Here is a 22,464-nt window from a genome sequence, read left to right as displayed (position 1 = left end):
TTGGCTTGCCTGGGGCCTGCAGGCTGGGGGCAGATCCTGCATTGAGCGTCTGACCCTGGTTGTCAGTGCATGTCAAAGCAACCGGTCATTCTGCCATTCAGTCCATTTGCATATTAGGCTTTTATTATATAGGACTAGAGGCCCGGTGCACAAAATTCATGCACAGAGGGGGCGTTCCTCAGCCTGGCCTGCACCATCTCCAGTCTGGGGCCCCTCACGGGATGTCAGACTATTGGTTTAGGCCCAAACTGGCTAAATGCTCTCCCCTGCTGGCCTGATCGCCCCTAACTGCCTCTGCCTGCCTGATCACCCCTAACTGCCCTCCCCTGCAGGCCTGATCTCAGCCCCAACTGCTCTCCCCTGCCAGGCTGGTCGCCCCATACTTCCCTCCCCTGCCAGCCTGATCTCATCTCCAACTACCCTCCCCTGATGGCCTGATCACCTCTAACTGCCTCTGCCTTGGCCCCCACCACCATGGCTTTGTCTGGAAGGAAGTCAGACATCTGGAAGATGACCGGTCAACCCGGTCTAATTAGCACATTACCCTTTTATTAGTATAGATAGATTATATAGGATATGATTTCTTAAATGGGGGGAAAGACTTTTTCGACAGGAGGATATGCTCTTGGCAGACAAAAATACATAATCCCTATATATGGACTGATAGCCAGCCATATACACTATAATTCCAAACTGGTCATTAAAAAATTGAACCGCTTTCTTATACCTTGCACCAAACAGCTGTTACCCTTAAAACCCCTCCTCAGGCCCACCTTAGGTTCTGCATTTGCAGTTCACTCAGAGTAGGTTCTGATTGTTCATTTTCTATGCCAGTCAGCATCAAAAGCTCCACCTCCTAGGCAGCCATTGGCTCCTGGCAATTCACCCATATTTGGTTCTGATTGGTCTGTTTCTATACAAGTCAGCATCAAAAGCCCCGCCTCTTAGGCAACCATTGGCTCCTCGCAATTCACCCAGATTTGGTTCTGAATGGTGGGTTTCTATGCCAGTCAGCATCTCCAGGCCTATCTCTGGGCCTGAGCATAGAGGAAGGTCTGATCAGCAGCCACCCCAGGCTGCTGGTGAGCAGGTTGAACTGCTGACCTCTGGGAGAGAGAGAGAGGGGCTTGGCTGCTGGTGAGGCCTGGAGAGAGAAGCAGCAGGGTGATCAGACCCTGCTTCTCTCTCCCGGCCTCATCAGCAGCTGCTGCCACTGCTGATCAGCCCCGCCTCTCTCTTTCTTCAAGAGGTCAGCAGGTCAAACCGTTCGTCTGCTGCATGCACAGTCTGGCATTCAGTAGAGCCTGCAGTCATTGTGGATGTTACAACCCTGGCTCTTTATATATATAGACGAGAGGCCTGGTGCACAAAATTCATGAATGGGGTAGGGGGTCCCCTCAGCCCAGCCTGCACTCTCTCCAATCTGGGACCTCTCGGGGGATGTCTGACTGCTGGTTTAGGCCTGATCCCAGGGATTGGTCCTAAACCGGCAATCGAGGATCTCTCTCACAATCCAGAACTGCTGGCTCCTTAACTGCTCACCTGCCTGCCTTCCTCATTGCCCTTAACTGCCCCCCCTGCCAGACTGATCATCCCTAACACTTCTGCCTGCTGGCCTGATCGCCCCCAACTGCCCTCTGGGGCTTGGTTGCCCCCCAACTACCCCCCCCCCCCCCCCCCCCCGCTGCTGGCCTGGTGGCCCCACACATCCTGCTGTTCGGTCGGCCATCTGTTTGTTTCAGTCATGATGGCCCCTGGCTTTTTATATATTAGGATAGTCCCATTTGTTTATTTTCTCCTTAGTTTCCATTGCCTAGGAACTGCCTCAGTAAAGATATTGCTACAACATTTGTCTTCTATTTTGAAGCCTATGGATTATTCTACAATTTTTATGGTTTCTCATTTTACATTTAAGTCCTTTAGCCATTTCGAGTTTGTTTTTGTGTATGGTGAAAATTGGTGGAATAGTTTCATTTTGTTTGCATGTATCTGTCCAATTTTCTCAACACCATTAATTGAGGCGATTATCTTGATTCCATTGTATGTTCTTGCCTCCTTTATCAAATACTAATTGAACATAATGGCTTGTGTCGATTTCTAGGTTCTCTGTTCTATCCCATTGGTCTATATGTCTGTTCTTGTGCCAGATGGTTTTGAGAACAGTGGCTTTGTAATATTGCTTGATATCTGGTATTGTGAACCCTCCAAATTTGTTCTTTCTCAGGATTGCTATTCAGGGTCATTTTTATTTCAGATGAATTTTTGGAGCATTTGTTCCTGGTCTGTGAAATTTGTCTTCAGTATTGTAATGGAGATGGCATTGAACTTATACATTGCTTTGGGTAGTATGGATATTGTAATGATGTAGATTCTACCAATCCATGAACATGGTATATTCTTCCATTTGTTTATGTCTTCCTTTATCTCTTTTTTTCAGTGTCCCATGGTTTTCTGAGTACAGGTCTTTTACCTCCTTAGTTAAGTTTATTCCTGGGTATCTTAACCCTTTGCACTCACTTGCTTTTTTTCTCGATTCCTTTATTCTACTCGGGATTTAATTTTTTAAATACCCCAGATTTTACAAAGCGCGGCAGTAGAATAAAAAACTGGAGTTTCTTTTCATACAAACTTATTTATTTGGATTTTTTATATTTCAAATTATTGATACATTCAAAGAGTATAAAAAGAGCTGCTACCAATGCTAACCGTGTCAAGTCACACTCGACATCCAAGTGCAAAAGGTTAATTTTCTCATTGCAATGGTAAATGGAATTTTTTTTTAGTTTCTCTTTTTTTGAGTTAAAGATGTATAAAAAAGCCATAGATTTCTGGGTGTTAATTTTGTATCCTTCTACATTGCCAAATTCATTTATTAAGTCAAGTAGTTTTTAATGGAGTCTTTAGGGTTTTGTAAGTACACTATCAAGTTTTTGGGAATAATGAGCATTTTACTTCTTTTCCAATTTGGATGCCTTTTAATGTTTCTTCTTGTCTAATCACTATGGCTAGCACTTTCAATACTATATTAAACAAGAATGGTGAAAGTGGGCATCCCTGTCTTATTCCTGTTCTTAGGGGAAATTGACTTAGATTTTGCCCATTGAGTATGATGTTGGCTGTAGGTTTGTCATGTAAGGCTTTTTTTATGTTGAGGTTTGATCCCTCTATTCTTATTTTGCTGAGGGTTTTTATCAAGAAAGGGTGTTGGATTTTGTCAAATGCTTTTTGTGCATCAATTGATATGATTTTTGTCTCTCAATTTGTTTTGTGATGTATCGAGTTTATTTATTTGGGATATTGTACCATCCTTGCATCCCTAGAATAAATTCCACATGGTCATGGTTTATGATCTTTCTAATGCAATGCTGGATCCAATTTGCTAGAATTATGGTGAGGATTTTAGCATCTATGTTCATCAGAGATATTGGCCTGTTACTCTCCATCATTGTAATGTCCTTATCTGGTTTTGGGATTAAGGTAATGCTGGTTTCTTAGAAAGAGCTTGGAAGAATGCATTCCTCTTGAATTTTTTGGAATTGTCTGAGGAGCATAGGTTTTAGTTCTCTTTGAATGTCTCATAGAACTTTCCCTGTAAAGCCATCCAGACCAGGGCTTTTGTTTGCTGGAAGATTTTTTATTACTGCTTGAATTTCTTTGGTAATTATCAGCCTATTCAGGTTTTTTTATTCTTCCTGATTGAGTTTTTGAAACTTGTATTTTTCTAAGAATATGTCCATTTTGTTTAGTGTGTCCAGTTTTTTGGACTAGTGTTGTTTGTACTATTTTTATATAATCCTCTGTATGTTTTGGGGGGATCTATTGTTATTTTAGTCCTCTCTCTTTGTTTCTTGGTGAGCCTGGCTAGTGGTTCATCAACCTTGTTTATCTTTTCAAAGAACCAGCTCTTGGTTTCATGGATCCATTTTTTTTATTTTTTTTGTCTCAATGTCATTTATTTCTACTCTGATCTTTATTATGTCCTTCTTTCTGCTTACTATGGGGTTTTCTTGATGCTCTCTTTCTAATTTTTAAGTTGTATAGTTACATAGTTTTTTACCATTTTTTTTTCAAGGTATTCCTGTAAAGCTATGAACTTGTCTCTCAAGACTGCTTTCACTATATCTGATAGATTCTGAATTGCTGTATTTTCATTGTCATTTGTTTCCAGGATGCTTTTTATTTTTTCTTCAGTCTCTTTGGTAATCCCATCATTGTTTATTAGCATGCTATTTAGCCTCCAAGATTTTGATGTTTTTATTGTAGTTGATTTCTAATTTTATGCCATTGTGATCTGAGAAGATGCTTGATATGATTTCTGTCTTCTAGAATTTGAAGAGACTTAGCCTGTGTGCCAATATATGGTCTATCTTTAAAAATGTCCTGTGTGCACTTGAGAAGAATGTATATTCTGAAGCATTGGGGTAAATGTTCTGAAGATGTCAATTGGTTCCATCTGATCTAGTGAGTCATTTAGGATTGATGTTTCTTTGCCGATTTTTTGTTTAAAGGATTTAGCCAGTGGTATAAATGGGGTATTAAAATCCCCTACTATAATTGTAATGTTGTCAACCTCACCCTTGATATCTTCTAGAAGTTTTTTTTTTATGTATTTGGGTGCTTCTGTATTGAGTGCATATATGTTTACTAGAGTTATATGCTGTTGTTGAATTGCTCCAATTAGTATTATGAAGTGGCCCTCCTTATCTCTTGTTATGGACTTCACTTTGAGGTCTAATTAGTCAGATATAAGTATTGGTACCCCAGCTATTTTTCATTTCCATTCACCTGAAAAAATATTTTTTTCCATCCCTTCAACTATCTGTCTGTGAGTCCTTTGTTCTGAGGTGGGTCTCTTGAAGATAGCAGATGTATGGGTCATGTTTTCTTACCCATTCAGCTACCTTATTATGTCTTTTGATTGGAGTATTTAACCCATTTACATTTAAGGTTATTATTTTTTCATTTAAAGTTATTATTGATAGATACTTGTTTGTCATCATTTTTATTCTTTATACCTATGTTCCTTCTACCCTTCCTATTTCTTCTTTTTACAGCAGTCCCTTTATAATTGCTTGCATTTCTGGATTCGTGGTTATAAACTCCCTTAGCCCTTTTTTATCTGTGAAGCTCCTGATATCACCTTCAGTTTTGACTGATAGCCTTGCTGGGTATATTATTCTTGGATTCAGTCCCCTTCTTTGCATCACTTTGTATATTTCATTCCATTCCCTTCTTGCCTGATGTGTTTCTGTTGAGAAATCAGTTGATAATCTAATGGGAGACCCCTTTTAGATAACTTTCTCTCTCTGGCAGCCTTTGAGATTCTTACTTTATCATTGGTGTTTTCCAATCTATACTAATGAAAGCCTAGGTGGTCCTTGTGCCCTCACGCGATGCCTTCACACATCACAAGATGGCCACCACAACATGGCCATCACAAGATGGCTGGAAGGGGAGGGCAGTTGTGGGCAATTAGGCTAGCAGGGGAGGGCCATTGGGGGCAATCAGGCCAGCAGGGAAGGGCAGTTGAAGGTGATTGGGCTGTCAGGGTTGGGTAGTTGGGGGCAACAAGGCCTGCAGGGGAGGGCAGTTGCGGGGAACCAGGCCTGCAAGGGAGGGCAGTTAGGGGCAACCAGGTCAGCAGGGGAGGGCAGTTATGGGCAACCAGGCCTGTAGGCGAGGGCAGTTGTGGGCAATCAGGCCAGCAGGACAGGGCAGTTGTAGGCGATTGGGCCAGCAGGGGAGGGCAGTTGGGGGCAATCGGGCCGGCAGGGGAGCAGTTAGGCATCAATAAGGCTGACAGGGGAGCAGTTAGGGGAGTGATCAGGGTGGCAGGCAGGCTGGCCAGCGGCAGTCAGACATCCCCTGAGAGGTCTCAGATTGGAGAGGGTGCAGGCCAGGCTGAGGGATACCCGCCATGCACCAATTTCATGCACTGGGCCTCTAGTCTATGTATATAAAACCTTATATGCAAATAGATTGACGGTGGAACAACCAAACAACTGAACAACTGAACAATTGGTTGCTATGATGTGTGCTGACTACCAGGGGCATGCACGGAACATGTCGGGCATTGGCAGCAGGTGGCAGAGCATGGAACATGGCAAACGTCAGCCTCGCTGAAATGGTGGAGCAAGTAAGCGTGGGCAGCAGACCAAGGTGGGGTGCCGATCGCTGTCATTGTGGCAAGCGTCTGGTGGTTACTGAAAATTCTTTGGTCTGCACGCCACAGTCCCCCCTGGTGCTCACACTGCCAGCACCCAGTGCCAGCCCCGATCATTCAGCGCCGTCAGAAGGTGCGAGCAGCGGCTGCTGGCCCTGATCATGCCTCCGGCTGCTCCACCTCCTCTTGCTCCTGAGGGGTCATCGGGGCAGCAGCCACCACTAGCATCCACTGACAGCACCGGCCCTGCTCGCACCTCCTGCTGGTGCCAGCCCCGATCGCTCTACACTGTCAGTGGGTGTGAGAGTAGGGCCGGTGCTTTCAGCACATGCGAACGGCAGCTGCGGGGGCAGAGCTGCCAGCAGACAGGGGAGTAGGGGTTGTGGCAGAATGGCCTGGCGGGGATATTGAGGATGGGCCGAGACTGGCCCTTTTACCCACTGCAGCCTAATGGACCACAGTTCCTTTCAAGGTGCACAAATTCGTTCACTCAGCCCCTAGTTTAATTATAATGTGTCTTGGTGATGGTCATTTTGGGTTCATCTTGCTTGGGACCCTGTGTGCTTTTTTGACTTGTGTGAATTTTTTCTTCCAAATATCAGGGAAGTTTTCAGTTATTATTTCTTCAAACAGGTTTTTCTATTCCTTGCTTCATTTCCTCTTCTTCTGGCTCCCATGTTAAGCGGATGTTGTTTTGTTTCATGTTATCCCAAAGCTCCCTTAGGCTCAAATCTTGCTTTTCAAGTTTTTGTTTTTTTTTCTAATTACTGCTCTGCTTAGGTATTTTTCCTACCTTGCCTTCTAGCCCGGTGATGTGGTTCTCAGCTTCTTCTAGTCTACTGTTCATACTTTCCATTGTGTTCTTTATTGCAGCTATGTCATTTTTCATTTCTCGTTGGTTCTTCATTTCTACTTGATTCTTACACATGTTGTTGAATTTGTCTTTCATCCTTTTCAGCATTCTTATAACCATTGCTCTGATTTCTTTCTCTAACAAATTGCTAGCCTCCATTTCCTTTACTTCCTTTTCTGGTGATTCCTCCTTTTCTTTCATTTGGGGGTTGTTTCTTTGTTTCCCCATTTTCTTTTCCTTTGTCGTTATTTTTATGTATTAGATGAAACTTCTATGTCACCTTGATTTTTTTGTTTGTCTTATACTAGATGTTTTGTGGGACCCAATGGTGCAGTCTTTCAGGTCTTCTAGGCTGGGTATTGTAGGGATGCCCCCTACTTGAAATATTTGTGTTCTCTTGATATAGTTGGGTCTCTAGTGTTATTGTCTCATTCATGGATGGATTCTCCTCTCAGCTGTTTGGTTATGTGTCTTACTCTCTTCCACATTTACCAAACAGTACAAAATACAACTCAAAAAGGCACGACACAAAGGGAAAAACACATGAATGTACTCACAACACTGATAAACCCAATAAAAATGGCCACCAGGGAAAAGAGAATTAGGAGAGAGAAGAGAGAGCAAAAATGACATTGATAAAAGGAAATAAGGTAAGAAGAAATATGGGGGAAGATATACATATATGGGGAGAAACCTCCACAAAATAAACAAATAAACCAAAAAATGTAAACACAAACATCCAGAAAAAGGGGAGAGGGTTTAGAATCTGTAGAGTCAGAGCTTATATCCAGAAAGTAAAGTAAAGTAAAGTAAAGTAAAGTAAAGTAAAGTAAAGTGAAGAAATTGAATGTATAGGGGAATGGCCACAATTCAGTATAGTGGAGGTAGAAAAGGAATGAGTGGATAAGAAGAAAAATTAAAAAAATCAATAAATTAAAAAAACCCAAAAAGATAAAAAAATATTTTATCTATCCATATTTTCATCTATTTTTGGAAAAGGAGAATAGAGGAGAGAGCATATAGACTTAAGTTTAGTGAGTGAAACTAATTAAGCAATTAGAAGAAGAGAGCAAGAGAAGAGAGGAAAAACAAAAGCATAAAAAATTACTAGCAAATAGAGAGAAAAGAGAAGTGTGCATGGACTTGGAGCAAGGGAGAGGAAATTAAATATATGAGTAAGTCAAGCAGATAAAAAAGATCAATTTTTAACAAGGGGAAAAAAGAAAAGAGAGAGAAAAACTAAAGCAGGAACAGGAGGAGAGAAACAGAATGAAAAAGGGAGAAGTGAGGAAGAAAAGGGTGGATAAAAAGAAAAACTAAGATAAACTAAAATAATGTTATAAAAAAATAAAAATAGAATGAGGAAAAATAATACAAAAAATAAAAGGTTAAATGGTTTTTTCTCTCCCCTAAGTAAAAGATAAAAATAAAAAAGTGAAGTGTCGTTTGCTTCAGCTGAGTTTAATATCCCATGTGGACTGGTCTAAGACCCCTCTCTACTGTTCTGTCTGCCACTTCTCCGTTTCCTGTTAGATAGTCAGCACTGTGTTGAAGTTCCCAGTGATACACCGCTCCTCTGTGTCTGTCTCCACAGCCTTGGTTGAGGCAGGTGGGACCAATCTGCCTGCTTTGTTTGTCTGCCTGCTTTCAGGCTTATTTACACAAGCGTTTATTTCTTATACAGAGTTTGGCAGGGCGGGGGGTGGGGGGGGGGGGGGTGGGGGGGTGGGCGGTGTTTCCATGACCAAACAGCCCCTCAAACCAGTCCCCCAGGGCTCCCTGGGGCTATTCAAATTCCTCATTTCCTCTGCAAAGCTCTAGGCTGGGTGCAGCTGCACTAGTTGCCCTGGGGGTGCTGCTGGGAGGGGCTGGCTCTTTAGGAGAAAAATGGCTGCTTATGATTGGAGGGTCCAGAATGTCCCAGGGCCAGATTCCTGGTCACCTCTCCTTGTCCTGCTCCCCTCCACAGCCTCTCCCCAGCCTCCACAATCTGCATCTGCATGTACATCTGCACCCCAGCCTCAGTGAGTATTTGTAATTGAAAAGTCCAATGAACTGGGTTTAGTGAACAAAAGCAGGAAAAATATAAAGGCAAAAGATCCACACCACTGGGAGCTTCTCTCACCCCAGTACCCTGTGGCTCCAGCAGTTCCTCAGGCAGCCTTTCTGGATGCAGCCTCTCATGTCTGTGGATTTAGATTTAGATTTCCTGGATACCGGCAGCCCTGTCCTTTCCCGCTGTGGATTGTCTCACCAGCTGTGTTTAATTTGCCAATTCCGGGTGGATGTTATTCAATTTAGTTGTTCCTTCTATCTGCTCCATGAGAAGGTACAGGACATGTCTGCCTATTTGGCTGCCATTTTGAACTCCACATTTTTTTAATCCTCTCTCTGCTGATGGGCACTTAGACTGTTTCCAAATCTTTGCTATTGTAAATTGTGCTGCAATGAACACAGGGGTGTATATATCCTTTCTGATTGGTGTTTCTGGTTTCTTGGGATATATTCCTAGAAGTGGAATTACTGGGTCAAATAGGAGTTACACTTTTTTTTTAAAAATTATTTATTGTTTAAAATATTACATATAGTACATTCATCTCCCCCCTCCCCACTGACCTATCCCCAGCCACCCCCAACCACCAGCACATGCCCTCACCCCCCTAATGTCTGTGTCCATTGGTTATGGTCATATCCATGCATGAATGCAAGTCCTTTGATTGATCTCTTACCTCCCGCCCCCCGCACCTGTGGAGCTCATTCTTTGGTATAGTGAAACACAACCCTGGGGGAAAAAAACCTCAGCTCACTGTTCTGATTATCACTACTTTTGTAAATAGGTGCTCTTTGTATTAACTATTTGTTCATTTACTCAGTGTTCTTTCTAAGATTTAATTAAGCTAATGAAAATAAATAGTGAATTCACTGATGTTATATTCATGAGCTTGGAAAGCAAAGAAAATACCTTAAATTTAAAGGCAATTCCTAAAATATTCTTAATGGACAAAAAGCAATTGTTTGATATAAAAAATCATTTGTGGGATCAGATACCATCTGTTCCTAATATTAGAACTCCTTCTTGTAGGGTTAAACCTATAATTCCTTTCTGGCCACTTTGTGTTAATGCAGTTTTATCTTATTTTTAAATATGTTCACTTACTTTTAGACAATGAAAATCAACATAAAATATAATACAACTAGAAGCCCGGTGCACAAAATTCATGCATGGGGTGGGAAGGGGCGGGGAGATGGAGTGTCCCTCAGCCCAGCCTGCACCCTCTCCAATCCAGGACTGCTGGCTCCCAACTGCTCGCCTGCCTGCCTTCCTGATTGCCCCTAATGGCTTCTGCCTGCCAGCCTGATCACCCCCTAACCACTCCCCTGACAGCCTGATTGATGTGTAACTGCTCCCCTGCCAGCCTGTTTGCCCCTAACTGCTGTCCCCTGCAGGCCTGGTCACCCCTAACTGCCCTCCCCTGCTGCCTGATCCCCCTCCAACTGCTCTCCACTGCAGGCCTGGGTCCCCCCAACTTCCCTTCCCTGCATGACCAGTCACCCCCAACTTCCCTCCTCTGCCGGCCTGGTCCCTCCCAACTGCCCTCCCCTGCTGGCCATCTTGTGGTGGCCATCTTGTGTCCACATGGGGGCAGGATCTTTGACCACATGGGGGCAGCAATCTTGTGTGTTGGAGTGATGGTCAATCTGCATAGTACTCTTTTATTAGATAGGATAGAGGCCTGGTGCATGGGTGGGGGCCGGCTGGTTTGCCCTGAAGCGTGTCCCGGATCAGTGTGGGGCTATTTCCTTAGCTATGGTGAATTGTGTTGCTATGAACAGAAGGGTGTATATATCCTTTCTGATTGGTGTTTCTAGTTTCTTGGGATATATTCCTAGAAGTGGGATCACTGGGTTAAATGGGAGTTCCAAGTCTTTAGTACATGAGAATATTTTCAAATCACATCAAAGTATTGTTATGGGAAAAAATTAAAAATTTTAAATCATATCTAGGTTTATTTCAACTGTTAGGTTTTAATATGGATGGCTGGTATCTTTGGTAGTATATATAACATTAAACTTTGGGTTAAAACTGGACCACTCTGAACCCTAATTCAGATACTTTGCTTAAGTAATAAAATGTCCCTATATTTGAAGGACTTTATAACTGATTTAATTTTAAGCACTTACTATAGAATATTTTTTCATAACCACTTTGATTCATATAGTGGCTAGGTCATTATTTGAGAATCAAATGCTTTACAATAATACTAAAATCTGAGTTCTCGGTATATGTTTTTGGAAATATTCCCACAGAAATAGGTCTTCAGGTGTGGCATCTAATTTCTGCAGCTATTATATATTTAGGAAAGGGCAATGAGATAATGTGTTTTCTGGAATCTCATCACTTTTTTTTTTTAAGATTTGTGGCCTTTGTTCTGGCCAATATGCTAAAAACTATTATTTTGTCAAATTGATGCTTTTGTTTTTAAATGGGTGTTAATTGACTTAAAGGCAGCCTGTCGGAAACCGACCATTGTCTCACTAATAGAAAGATGTGGAAGGCTGGTCAACCTTGAAGCTCTGAAAGGTCAGAGCCAACCACTCCCTATCTAATTGAGACAATGGCAACTGAGGCAATTTCCCCATCAAATAATCATGTAAATCCTTACTGATAAGATAATCTGCCTGTCACTGGAATTTCCTGCCTAAGGGCTATGGGTGTATCCCAAACCTGCCTAAGGGCTATGGGTGTATCCCATAGTCTCAATAAAAGGGATAGCAAGGCCAGAGCCTACTGGTAGTCCTCCCACTAGAGGTGGGCTCCCGCCTGGCCCCCAATATTCCCAAATTAATACTTTTCTAGTCTCTTTTCATTTGTATGCGGCCTTCTCCAGAACCCAAACCCTGAACCGGAACCCTGAACCACGGGATGTGAAAGGGGCTCCCACAGCAGCCAACGTAAAACTTGGAGTGAATCAATAGCATTGAAAAAATGTTGAGGAGAAATAGTCACATATTTATTTTTCAGAAGTTATATCTACTAATGGTTCTTTGACAGGTACAGACATTCACTGTATTTGCATGTGTAGATATGAAGGTAAAGAATGAGTAGTCTTCATAAATTCAAAGGCATGGAAGAAAATAAAGTTGGCTAAGAAAAGTGCATAAAAAGTCAAATGTTCCAGGAATAAATGTTGGGGACCACTTAATTAAGTAGGAAAACAGAAAAAGCAAACCTAGATAAGAACATCAAGAAGAAGCTAGAGAGTTTATTGAAACTTTGTAGCCTGGAGCAGAGCCAAGCCTGGGGCTCTCTCTGCGGCCGGCAGCCATTTCTGTTGGGGTTATAATTGAAACTTTGTAGCCTTACGCGGGTGAGCCCGGCCAGGCTGTGCAGAAAGCTTTGCTTCTCCTGTTGCCGGGGACAACCCTGGCCTGCTCTCTCAAGCTTCATTCTGCCGCCATTTCTGTTTGAATTTGTTTACCTTCTATAATTGAAACTTTGTAGCTTGAGTGGAGGCTTAGGCCTGGCAAGGGCAGGTGGAAAGCTTGACTTCCTCTGTTACCTAGGAAACCTTGCTCTCTGTGGCTGTAGCCATCTTGGTTTGGGTTAATTTGCATACTCGTTCTGATTGGATGGTGGGCATGGCTTGTGGGTGTGTTGGGGGTATGGTCAATTTGCATATTTGTCTATTATTAGGTAGGATGACATTTCTTTATTTTTCTTTTTATCCTCACCTGAGGATATGTTTTCATTGATTTTTTTCCTCTTCCCTCTAATCCCAAGCTCAGCCCCTTCCCAAGCCTAAAGCCTCCTCCCCAGGTTTAGGCTTGGGAAGGGGTCCCCCCCCAGCACCTCCGATCTCAGGCTCTGCCCCTTCCTAAGCCTAAAGCCTCCACCCCAGGATTTAGGCTTGGGAAGGGGTTCACCCCCCAGGACCTCCCTAAGCCAAAAGCTTCCACCCCCGGTTTAGGCTTGGGAAGGGGTTCCCCCCAGCACTTCCCCAAGCCTAAAGCCTTCGCCCCAGGCTTTATGCTTGGGAAGGGGTCCCTCCCCCACCTCTGATCATAGGCTTGGCCCCTTCCTAAGCCTAAAGCCTCTGCCCCAGGTTTAGGCTTGGGAAGTGGTTCCCTCCCCACCCCCCCTCCTCTCCCATTGCAGGCTTGGCCCCTTCCCACGCCTAAAGCCTCCACCCCAGGCTTTAGGCTTGGGAAGGGGACCCCCGCCCCTCCGATGGCAGGCTCGGCCCCTTGCTAAGCCTAAAGCCTCTGCCTGATGGCCGGCTGGGAGTGACCTGGGTGCCGAGGAGGTTCCCTGGACCCAGGTATGTATGCAAATTAACCACCATCTTGGTTGGGTTAATTTGCATACTTGCCATGATTGGCTGATGGGCATGGCTTGGGGGTAGTGAAGCTGTGGTCAATTTGCATATTACTCTTTTATTAGGTAAGATTGATCCTAAACTATTAATAAGGAGAAGGTGAAACACTTTCTCACAGTTCTTGGAGCAACCCTATGCTTGTTGGTTTCTTTTCTCTCTCTAAATCCCATTTCAGTATTCTATAACTCTTTTTAAGGTGAACTGGTTTTCTGCAATAAGGACAGACTCCTCTACAGGAGTTTCACAGCAGACCCTATTTAGTATTTCTGTTATTTTGCTCCCAGAAAGCAATTCTGGAGAAAGTTGGAGAAATCTTTAGGTCGATTCCTTAATTCTGTTCTAGTACAAGGAATGTATACAATTGCTAATTCCCCTCTTCCTGAGACCAGCCTTTCTGGTTTTCTATTCTGAGTGCAATTTACCTGGGCTCTTCCTAAAAGCCTCCACTTTCCAATGGAGTTTTGGCCATTGGAGGCATAATTTCTCAGGTTTATTTTAATTTTATTTTGATATCTGTAGAGTTTGAACAAATTTATAGAGCTATTGGGTAGTGGTTTGAAGTTGAGTTCCAAGGGGCTGTCACCTCTGGAGTCATCTTAATCCCTCTTACCTGTCTCAGTTTCTCTTCTCAACTGTCCAGTACAGCCCTGAGGATGTGGAGTGCTAGGTAACCAAAGTTTATGTGCACATCCCCAGATGAGTCAATTATTTAATTACAGTTGAATTGGAATTCTCTATGTCACCTAAGAATACCTGATATTCAAGCTGGAAGGAGGAAGTACCCATTATCTTTGGAGCCAACAATTTCAGGCTCTCATTCATCCAACAATTTCAGGCTCTCATTCATCCAGCAAAAGGTTTGTTCCAACCCTCAGAAAGCAGTTCCAATTGAAAAGCCAAAGTTGAAAATCAGCCACTGTATTTTTCTTGTTCGTAGTTACCTCAACCCTTATCTTTAGCCTATATTCTACAAACCCTTAAACTTTAGCTCTACCTTGAGGATTAAAAACAAAAAGAAAAACAACAGCTCAAAGAAAGTCAGCCTCTTATCTTAAAACAGGGAGGTCTGGAATTCCAAGGAATCTCACCCAAGCTTACCTGATACAAAGTCAGGAGCTGGTGGGCTGCAATGGACCCTTGCTGGTACCAAGCACGAGCCTATGTCTACAAGATGGTCCTGGGTGGAGGTCTCTGAAATCCTACTACACTATGCCACAATAAGACAATCAGTAACAATCTCAGTCATCACCATAATGTTGGAAGAGGTGAGAACAGCACATGGTGTTATACCGTTGGAGTCTGACCAGACCTCAGTTCAACATCCTAGGTAATTGAGTTCTGTCTAAGAAAGAATTCAAAAACCAATACTAAAACTATAAAAAGAAATTTACTTAGAAAGTCACAGAGATAGAAGAATGGTAGAAGAAATGGGTTAGGGAAACAAGTTACAGAGGTAAAAAAAAAAAAAAGGTGGGGGCTTGCAGAGAGAAGGGTAACGGAAACATGACTTGAGGAAGAGTAGGAGGAGAAAGGTGCAAGCATGGTTTTTAAGTTTCCCTCCCCAACCCTACAAAAGACCTGACACACAGAAGATAGAGAAGCCAAACAGGGAGGAAAAGGGGGAAAATGAGAAGGAAGGAAGGAAGGAAGGAAGGAAGGAAGGAAGGAAGGAAGGAAGGAAGGAAGGAAGGAAGGAAGGAAGGAAGGAAGGCTCATTCATGTAATATACCAATGGTTTGATGAGTGACCTAAAGCATCCACAGAAACATCAATTATTTCTGGAACAAAGACCAAAGAGCAAGGGTGGATTGCATACACCTACCAACCTGTAGCACAAGTGCAAATCCCACAAACAGATGGTAAAAATGATTTGCTGTTCACACAGTAGTGAACTGTATTATGCCACTGCACAGCTTGTTCCAAAGTTGATGTTTTCTCTAGTCTCTCTGCCAAGAAAGTAGGGAAGTGCAAGATAAGCCTCTATCAAGGTCAGCTGAGGCAGCCTGGCCAGGAAAAAGTCAAGGACACACATGGCTCTTGTCCAGCAGTGCTCAACTGGGAGGACTGATAAGGTTGGAGTGCCAAGTTTCAGACTTCCAACTCTAGCACTATCTCCACCAAGGTGAGGGGTCAACAAGGTCAATCAACCTGTAGACATATGGCTGTTATTCAAACTACTTTCCATGTTCTCAGGATCTGGAATCATACTGGCCAGAGCTGCAGTACTAAACTCATTCTAAGTTTAGTGTTCAATATTACTGTGGGTCTATATACCTCCTAAGGGTGTACATTTCATCTCCCTCCACTCAGGGCAGAATTACTCATGTGTAGGATTAACCTGGCAACCTAGATCAATTTCTATATCAGTCCCACAAGTGGGAAATAAAGAACACTGAGAAATTTAGACATTTTTCTGAAAATCTTTAAATGGAAAAAAATAACATTCTTTTCCTCACCATCTTCCTGAAATCATCTATCTTTATCGCTGTTAGAAAGATAGTAGTTGCTATATATTGAAAAATGGCTCCAAGTACCTATACATGACCATGATGTGACAAAGGTTAATGGGTATATGCCTTTGTTACTTGGCTTCCTAGAATTTCTTAAAAATGAAATGCAGGATACTAGGATCTGGAAATATACTTAGTGTCTTATATTTCTCCACATACTGTTTTCTGGAGCTGCTATAACAAATTACCACAAACTTGGTGGCTTAAAACTATAGAAATCTATTCTCTCACAGTTCTGGAAACCAGGTACTAAATCAAGGTGTTGGCAGGGCCAAACTTCCTCTGAAGACTCTGTGGTGGACCCTTCCAGACTCTTCTAGTTTCTGGTTGCTCCAGGCTTTCTTTGACTTGTAGATACATCATTCCACTCTGCCTCTTCACATGGCCTTCTCCCCTTTGTCTCTGTGTTTTATTCTTTTCTGTGTCTTATTTGAACATTCATCACTAGTTTTAGGACCCTCCCTAATCCAAGAAGATCCCATCTTGAGATCTTTACCTTAACTATATCTGCAAAGAACTTATCCTATATAATAAAAGGCTATTATGCAAATAGACTAAACAGAGGAACGACAGGTCACTATGACATGCACTGACCACCAGGGGCAAATGCTAAATGCAGGAGCTTCCCCCTGGTGGTCAGTGCACTCCTACAGGGGGAACACCACTCAGCCAGAAGCTGGGCTCATGGCTGGCGAGCACAGCAGCGGTGGCGGAAGCCTCTCCCGCCTCTCCAGCAATAAGACATCTCCTGAGGGCTTCTGGACTACAAGAGGGTGCAGGCTGGGCTGAGGGACCCCCCCCCCCCCGCAACCACCGAGTGCACAAATTTTGTGCACCGGGCCTCTAGTTCTAAATAAAGTCACATTCTGATGTTATGGGTGAACGTATTTGGGAGGATTAACACTAGTCCCTTAGTGTCATGTGACCATGGAAAATCATAAAGTTACAACGACATAGAGGATTTTTAGTTAAAAAAAACTTAATTATTTGAAATAAATATTTCAAACATGAAGAAAATATTATAAAAGACACTTATATACTCACAATGTAGATAACAGAAGTGTTAGCTTTTTCCATGTTTATTTATTACATGTTATTTTTTAAAAATGATATGTTATTGCTCTAGTTGGTATGGCTCAGTTGGTTGAGCATTGTCCCATGCACTGAGAGGTCACTGGGTCAATTATTGGTCAGGGCACATCCCTAATAGGGGATGTGCAGGAGGCAGACAATCTGTGTTTCATTGTCTCTCTTCCTCTCCCTCTAAAAAAGCAATAAAAACATGTTAAAAAATGAAAATATATAAAAATGAGACATTATTGACGTAACAACTCTCCAACACATTCCCTGTCAACCTTCCCCAGATAAAATTATTTTTCCTGGAGTATGTTTACATTTGTTGCAATTTGTTTTCATTAATCATTATTTATTAATTTATCGCTTGTATTATATATAACTAAAATAAAAATAATAAATAGAATATATATATGACACAAATTAATTTACTTATTTTAATTACTTCTAGAATAGGAAGTAGCTTCTCTGAACCTATATGCCTTTGCCACCACACAATATTGTGATAACTAAATAAGATAATTGTGTGAATTATCTACATACACAGTATAGTCTACACAATCATAAGGTAAGATATTCCTTATCTTTTGAAATATTCACCTCTTGCCCAGCTAGTGTTGCTCAATGGTTGAGTGTCAACCCATACACCAGAGAGAGACAGAAAGTTACCTACAAAGGATCCCCCATCAGACCAGCAAATGATTTCTCAACAGAAACGCATCTGGACAGAAGGGAATGAAATGAAATACACAAAGTCATGCAAAAGAAGAGTCTGAATCCAAGAATACTGTATCCAGCAAGGCTATCAATAAAAATTGAGGGTAAAGTCAGGAGCTTCACAGACAAAAAAGGACTAAGGGAGTTTATTACCACCAAACCAGCAATGCAAGAAATGCTAAAGGGTCTGATGGTAAAGGGATGGAAAAAAAGTTTTTCAGGCGAATGGAAATGAAAAAAAAAGCTGGGGTAGCAATAATTATATCTGACAAATGAGACCTCAAAGGGAATACCATAATAAGAGATAAGGAAAGCCACTTCATAATAATAAAGGGAGCATTTCAACAAGAAGATATAATTCTGATAAACATATATGCACCCAATGCACGAGCACCAAAATGCATTAAAAAAAAAAACTTATGAAGGATATCAAGGGAGAGATTGACAGAAATACAATCATATTAGGGAACCTTAATACCCCACTAACACCACTGGACAAATCCTTTAAACAAAAAAATCAGCAAAGAAACATCAATCCTAAATGACTCACTAGATCAGATGGAACTAATTTGATATTTTCAGAACATTTCACCCCAAATCCACAGAATATACATTCTTCTAAAGTGCACATTGGTCTTTTTCAAAGGTAGACAACATATTGGGACACAGGCAAAGCCTCTTCAAATTCAAGAAGATAGAAATCATATCAAGCATCTAATCAGATCACAATGGCATAAAACTAGAAATCAACTACAATAAAAACAATAAAAAAACAAACACTTGGAGGCTAAACAGCATGCTATTAAACAATGACTGGGTTACCAAAGACATCAAAGAAGAAATAAAAAAGCATCATGGCAACAAACAATGATGAAAACACAACAAAGCAGTCTTGAGAAGGAAGTTCATAGCTATACAGGCCTATTTCAAAAAACAAGAAAAACTACCGTATTTTCCGGCGTATAAGACGACTTTTTAACCCAGGAAAATCTTCTATACGCCCAGTCATCTTATATGCCGGAAAATCCTATCTAATAAAACAGTAATATGCAAATTGACCGCACCTTCGCTACACCCATAAGCCACGCCCACCGGCCACGCCCACCGGCCACGCCCACCGGCCAACCAGGAGCAAATATACACGTTAAACCAGCAAAGATGGCGGGGGAAAGGGCAGCACCCATGTCAGTGAGATCCAAGCCATGATGGTGGACCAGGGCAGGCGGCGTGGGTTAAGGCCGGCAGCCGCCTGCCCAGGTCCGCCATCACCAATCACGGACCTGGGCAGGCGGCGTGGGTTAAGGCCGGCAGCCGCCTGCCCAGGTCCGCCATCCCCGATTGCGGACCTGGGCAGGTGGCGTGGGTTCACGCCCGCTGCCGCCTGCCCAGGTCCACCATCCCCGATCGCGGACCTGGGCAGGCGGCGTGGGTTAAGGCCAGCAGCCGCCTGCCCAGGTCCGCCATCCCCGATCGCGGACCTGGGCAGGTGGCGTGGGTTCACGCCCGCTGCCGCCTGCCCAGGTCCGCCATCCCCGATCGCGGACCTGGGCAGGCGGCGTGGGTTCACGCCAGCAGCCGCCTGCCCAGGTCCGCCATCCCCGATCGCGGACCAGGGCAGGCGGCGTGGGTTCACGCCCGCTGCCGCCTGCCCAGGTCCGCCATCCCCGATCGCGGACCTGGGCAGGCGGCGTGGGTTAAGGCCGGCAGCTGCCTGCCCAGGTCCGCCATCCCCGATCGCGGACCTGGGCAGGCGGCGTGGGTTCACGCCCGCTGCCGCCTGCCCAGGTCCGCCATCCCCGATCGCGGACCTGGGCAGGCGGCGTGGGTTAAGGCCGGCAGCCGCCTGCCCAGGTCCGCCATCCCCGATCGCGGACCAGGGCAGGCGGCGTGGGTTAAGGCCGGCAGCCGGCTGCCCAGGTCCACGATCACAGATCACGGACCAGGACAGCTGCCTGCCCAGGTCCATCACTGATCTCAGAGCTGGGCAGGCAGCGTGGGTTAAGGCCTGCAGCCGCCTGCCCAGGTCCATGATGAGGGATCACGGACCAGGGAAGGCGGCGAGGGTTAGCGCCCGTAGCTGCCTGCCCAGGTCCGCCATCACCGATCTCGGACGAGGGCAGGCAGCTTGGGTTAGCGCCCACAGCCGCCTGACCAGGTCCTGGATAAGGGCTTCGAGTCAGCCATTGCCAGTGGCAGCTGACTTAAAGCCCCTATCAGGGATCATGGACCAGGTCAGGCAGCGTGGGTTAAAGCCCACAGCCGGCTGCCCAGGTCCGTGATCACCGATCTCAGAGCAGGGCAGGCAGCGTGGGTTAAAGCCTGCAGCAGGCTGCCCAGGTCCACGATCATGGATCACAGACCATGGCAGGCGTCATGGGTTAGCACCCGCAGAGGCCTGCCCAGGTACCGGATCACGGATCCAGGTGGCGTGGGTTAGCACCCACAGCCGCCTGACCAAGTCCCCGATAGGGACTTGGAGTCTAGCATAAGGAAAAGAATAGTCAGCAAAAGCAGGAGACAAGGTTTCATAAGTTCTCCCCCAGGTCACCACTGTTCTCTTATACATTTTAAGTATCCCAGACTTTGCATGATGGGATTTGATTTGAATTATGCCTGATAGAGATTTCATGACATGAATTGTAGGCTCATTCTTTCTTTTTGTGGTTGCCTGACTGAGAAAGGCCTTGGAATGAGAGAAGGCACTTTTATTTTCCTTTTTCATTCTTTAGAGGCTGAGGAATTACAGTTATATGAAGAAGTTAGTGAGAGAATGAAAGTCTCATGCTGTATTATTCTGTAAGTTTTATCATGTGGACTATCAAAAACTTGGTGGGATCCTTTTCAAGAGGTGTTACAAAAATTATGTTGAAATTAACATTCAAGAGTAAAAGGAGAGAAGTGAGTGGTGGGTAAAGGAAAGAACTTTGTCCTAGAAACCAAATAGAAGCCACATAAACCTTCAGATTCTTACTCATTGTGCTTTGGAGGTATCCTATCTAATGAAAGAGTAATATACAGATTGATCATCACTGCAACACACAATATAGCTGCCCCCATGTGGTCAAAGATCCTGCCCCCATGTGGACACAAGATGGCCACCACAAGATGGCCAGCAGGAGAGGGCAGTTGGGAGGCACCCAGCCTGCAAGGGAGGGCAGTTGAGAAGGACTAGGCCTGCAAAGGAGGGCAGTTGGAGGTGATCAACCCTGCAGGAGAGGGCAGTTAGGGGTGACCAGGCCGGCAGAGGAGGGAAGTTGGGGGCAAACAGGCTGGCAGCAGAGTGGTTAGGGGCAATCAGGAAGGCAGGCAGGCAAGCAGTTGGGAGCCAGCAGTCCTGGATTGTGAGAGGGATGTTCGACTGCCCATTTAGGCCCGATCCCATCGGGCCTAAACGGGCAGTCGGACATCCCTTGAGGGGTCCCATATTGGAGAGGGTACAGGCTGGGCTGAGGGACAACCCCCCTCCGTGCACGAATTTCGTGCAGCGGGCCTCTAGTACGGTAATAATAAACCATCTAACTCTGCAACTTGAAAAATTAGAAAGAGAGAAACAAGAAAAGCCCAGTGTAAGCAGAAAGAAGGAAATAATAAAGATCAGAGTGAAGATAAATGTCATAGAGACAAAAAAACAACAACAATATAAACTATCAACAAAACCAAGAGCTGGTTCTTTGAAATGATAAACAAGATTGATGAACCTCTAGCAAGGCTCACCAAGAAGCAAAGACAGAGGACCCAAATAAACAAAATTAGAAATGAAAGAGGTGAAGTAACAACTGATCACACAGAAATACAATTATGAAAAAATACTATGATCAACTTTATTCCAACAAAATGGACAACCTAGATGAAATGGACATATTCTTAGAAAAATACAAGCTCCCAAAACTCAATCAAGAAGAATAAACAAACTGGAATAGGCCGATAACTACCAAAGAAATTGAAGCAGCAATCAATAACCTTCCAGCAGGAGAGATCCAAGATGACTGCCGACAGGATGGCAAGCTGCAAGATAGTGTTTGAGTGAAAGAATGAAAGGAAAGTGTGTGGATGTGTGGGGAGTGTCTGCATTTCTGAGAGAGGGACAGCTATATTCCAAGGAATTGTTGGGCACTGCTGGACCAGCCTCCCCTGGCTGTGCAGCCTCTACTGCTGCTGAAATCTCTCCTAGAGCGGCTGGCTCTGCAGCCAAGACCACGCCATCTTGAAAGGGAGATTGGTGCTGATCTGAGGCCCAGCCTTACCTTCAACTGGGGACCTTGGATACCTCTCGGGACCCTACAACCACACCCCCAGGGACAAGCTGCCTCAGCTGTGAACCCATGAACACCAAGACTCCAGCCTTTCTGACTGCGGGCGCCAAGAAAGTCTGTCCAGAAGCAGCACGAATATGTGGATGAGCCCTGTGCCTTCTCACAGAGCAGACAGAAGGAACAGCTGAATCAATTAATATCCACCCAAAATTGGCAAATTAAACACAGGTCACATATCGCCTAAGGATAGGTGAGATCTGGGATCCAGGCTGGAGGGAGAAACACACGCGAAATATGCGTGAAACACGCACAGCAGGAAATAAAGTCTCAGAGGAATACTGTGCCCCATAAAATACGCAGCTGCTGGGGTCAGTGTAGCCCTCGAATGTGGAAGGGGGTCCACAGGGATGCTGGAGGAAAGGGACTATAGAAATGAACGCACACCAGGGCTGGGCCCAGAAAGGCAGCCTGAAGTTCTACCAATATACCGGCTGTGGAGTGCCAGGGGAAAAAGATG

This window comes from Cnephaeus nilssonii, assembly GCF_951640355.1.
Source record: "Cnephaeus nilssonii genome assembly, chromosome: 6".
Taxonomy (NCBI): domain Eukaryota; kingdom Metazoa; phylum Chordata; class Mammalia; order Chiroptera; family Vespertilionidae; genus Cnephaeus; species Cnephaeus nilssonii.
The sequence above is the reverse complement of the archived record's forward strand: the minus strand, read 5'-3'. Positions refer to the sequence as shown.